The sequence below is a fragment of the Triticum urartu genome, chromosome 5A (assembly GCF_056163025.1).
Source record: "Triticum urartu cultivar PI428250 chromosome 5A, HENAU_Tu73, whole genome shotgun sequence".
In the NCBI taxonomy this organism is placed as follows: Eukaryota; Viridiplantae; Streptophyta; class Magnoliopsida; order Poales; family Poaceae; genus Triticum; species Triticum urartu.
Window position 1 is genome coordinate 62577410 of NC_141877.1, and position 4099 is coordinate 62581508.

The window sequence follows — 4099 nt, forward strand, 5'->3', positions numbered from 1 at the left end:
TTAGTTGTTTGTTGGAAGCAATCTGTAATTTCTGGAAAGCATTAATCTTTTGTGCAACCTTCATCCCAAAGATTTATTCAGATACAGATGTATGTAACACTAAACGTGTCTAGATACATCCGTATTTAGACAAATTCGAGTCAACTAATTTGGGATTTGGGGAGTATATGTCTATTTCAAGCAATCACGACTTACCAAAAACAAAAGAAAAAATAGGAAGCAATCACGACTTACCAAGGAAAACAAAATTTGAGTATTTTACGTGATTTCTGGAACCATTAATTAAATTTATATTGATTTGGTGGAAGCAAATCATGACTTACCAAAAACAACAGATAATATAGTTGTTACCGCAATTTTCTGGAAGCAGTTTTCTGCATGCACGTTTCTGTGGCTCGGTCGGATGCTTTAAAAGATTTCCATCGTAAGCTAGGGCACACAACTTCTTTCTTTCTTTGCTTGTGTGAGCAAAAGCCCCATGTTATTTGTTTAGCAATTCCCCAACCTCGCCGAAATCCTATCCCTACCATGCCAACGGGCCCGAGATGGGCGGACCTGCTACCAGAGCTTGTCTGCCGCATCGCCGACAGCCTTGACGACCTCAAGTGCTACGCGAGTGCGCGGGGTGCCTGCAAGACATGGCGTCGCACGCTCGTGCCACCATCACCGTTGCTGCTTGTTGACCACGGCGACGACCCTGCCAAGCGTTGCACCACCGCTGCCATCAAGCGTCGTACCACTAAGGCCTCAATCCTCGTGCGTCGCTCCTTCGAGCTCAATGACATCCCTTCGGGCCAGCTATGCCCTGCGGCGCGCCGCTCCTTCAAGCTCGTCACCATCCCGTCGGTCAGGACCTGTCTTGGCTACTGTAGCGGATGGCTCGCCCTCTCCGTCCGCATCGATGATGTTCGTAGCCTGCTCAGCCTCTTCCACCCCATCACAGCCGCCGAGATCCTCCTACCCCCGCTTGTCTACGACAGCCACCTCGTCTCCAAGATCGTCTTCGCGCCCAACCCTGCCACCGACGACTTCATGGCCGCTGTGATATGTGATATCAATAGAGTTGCCTACGTCACCGCAGGGGCCAGGAGGTGGGCCGTCCTCGACCCCATTCGCCTCACCATTGGAGACCAGCTCGCCGACCTCCTCTACCATGGAAATGGTAGGGTGTACTACCTCACTCGGTTTGGAGATGTCCATGTGCTCCTGCTACCACAGCGTTGCCGCCGGGAACCTATCATCCTCGAGGGCCCCACATCAACATATACTGCGGTGCATAATAGGCAAATCATCGAGATGCATGGGATAGGACCGGATCTAAATGCGCCGGCCACCATTGAGACATTGTTCTCGTCTGTGGGAAGCAACCTATCATTCGACGACGCCACCGGTTTCGCCCCGCCATACAACACAATATTGACTTTCACTAGTGTCAAGAACCTGGTGTTCTGCAATGGTAACCTGTACCAAATCTGGAGGATGTGTCCTGCACGGTTACTTTGCAGCTACTAGAAGGGGGTCGATGCCGTGTAGCACATGATGAAATATTTGTTCTGAGGTATGACCCCCAGCGCCGACCATGTTGGGACGTTGTGGCTGACTTAGGGGGATACTCAGTGTTTATTGGGAGGAACAATTTAGTGTCGATATATGCGGAAGGTGTGCTGGGACTAAAGGGTGATTGTGTGTACTGGATTGGTGGGAGGGGTAGGGATCAGGGCATGGTCTTTGACATGAAGACTGGCAGGTCAACACCTTGCATTCCCCTCATGGATGGTGTTCTTTTGGGGTCTCCACAAAGCACAATCTGCTGGTACTTTCTAAGCGATGAATAAAAGAAGAGTTTACCGGACCCGAGCAAGGACTCGGGATGAATCTGGACAAAAGTGATGCGTCGCCGGCCACATAGTGATGAGGACTGCCAACCACCTTGGTGGAAGTGATGCTATACAATCGGTAAAGGGTTCTGTTCGTGTTTTGGTATACTACAATTGAACTTGATATAATTCATGTGGCACCGTCGGTAAAGGGCTTTGTTCGTGTTTTTCTATACTACATTTGAACTTAATTTAATTCATGTGGCACCGTCGGCCTGTCATTTTGATTCACTATTCCCTGCATTTGTAGTAAAGTATCCTGTTGATATTTAGGTGGTTGCTCATTCAGTTCATTTTGTTTTAGTTCTCTAACATTCTTTCATGGTATATTTACACCATGTAGTCGTTAATGGAGACTGTTTTCTGGAAGTGCATTATATCGACTAGAGGGGGGTGAATAGGCGATTTTTATGAAATTCTTCGTTAAGGAATTTGTCGGTGAGGAAATTCCTTAGCAAAGAACTACTAGCAGCGGAATAAGTACTCAAAAGTAAACATAACAGAATACAAGCATAGTCATCATGATGAAATGAAGACAGGCACAGAGTACATGAAGCGTAATCACAGGATAACACAGGATGAAGACAAACAGACTGAAGAAATTGAACTGAGGAAATTGAGAAAGTCTTCAGTCAAAGTCTTCAAACACAGATATGAATAGACACACAACACAGTTATGAGGAAATGAAAGAGTTGAGGAAATAGAACCAGCAAGCTTGGTGAAGACAATGATTTGGTAGACCAGTTCCAACTGTTGTCTCAGTTGTACGTCTGGTTGGAGCGGCTGAGTATTTAAACTCGAGGACACACAGTCCCGGACACCCAGTCCTGAACACGCAGCTCAGGACACCCAGTCCTCACCGTATTCTCCTTGAACTAAGGTCACACAGACCTCGTCCAATCACTCATGGTAAGTCTTCAGGCGACTTCCAAACCTTCACAAACTTGGTCACTCGACGATCCACAATTCCTCTTGGATGCTCTAGACCATGACGCCTAATCGTCTGGAAGAAGCACAGTCTTCAAAGGTAACAAGCGTCGACTCCACGCAGGATCAATCTCTTCAGTGATGCTCAATCACTTGGGGTTTGTAGGTGTTTGGGTTTTGGGTTTTTGGTTTTTCCTCACTTGATGATTTTCGCTCAAAGTCCTCAGAGGATGGGTTGCTCTCAAATGACAAGTGTCAGTTTTTCTCTGAGCAGCCAACCAGCTAGTGGTTGTAGGGGGCGGCTATTTATAGCCTAGGGAGCAGCCCGACATGATAAGACATAAATGCCCTTCAATGATATGACCATTATGTGGATAGATATTTTGGGACAGCTCGCGCATAGCACAACAACGGTAGGAATTTTGAGTAGCAAAATCCTCAGGGCTATCATGTTCCTCACTGTGTAGGCAATCTGCACTGGCGAATTCCTAACTCCTCAGTCAGGACAAATTCCTCAGAGACCAGAAGAACTCCGTCTCTGTCACTGAACAAATTGACTGAACTGTATGAGATTTCCAATGGCTTCACTCGAAGGGATTAGTAGGTGTAGGATTTTGAGTTGAGCATCACATGGAAATTTTTCCTTAGTATTTCCTCGACCCCCTTTAACAGTATGGTGTTTCCTACGACTCAAGAAGGAGAAATAAACAAAACTATGAAAACAAAAGTCTTCAAGCTTCATATTCCTCGCATGAATATCAAGTCTTTACGGACACACCAGTTTCTTCACTTTCAAAGTCTTCATGAAAGTCTTCAGAAATATCAAAATCTTCAATTGAAGATATTTATTTTTAGGGGTCGACTTTTCCTGTAAATATCAAACTCCTCATAGACTTATAGACCTATGTACACTCACAAACGCATTAGTCCCTTAACCTATAAGTCTTCAATACACCAAAATCACTAAGGGGCACTAGATGCACTTACAATCTCCCCCTTTTTGGTGATTGATGACAATATAGGTTAAGTTTTCAACGGGGATAAACATATGAAGTGTAACTACTGATATTGAGGAATTTGATTGCAAGATATAGAAGAACCCCCCCTGAAGATGTGCATAGTGAGGAATTTGCTTTTGAAGCAATGCACACTTGAAGAGTTGAATCATGGAGATCTCCTCCTATATCTTGTAATTGATACACGCATTTAACATATAATATGAATAATTTGAAATGCATGATGAAATATGGTGCCTGATGAAATTCAGCATGCGCGCAATAATATTAACAAGGAA

At 45.2% G+C, this 4099-nt stretch overlaps 1 pseudogene; it reads left to right on the forward strand.

Moving 5' to 3' along the window:
• The first annotated feature begins 528 nt into the window (after nucleotides 1-528).
• LOC125507879 (uncharacterized) lies at nucleotides 529-2538 on the forward strand (annotated as a pseudogene).
• Nucleotides 2539-4099: the final 1561 nt, after the last annotated feature.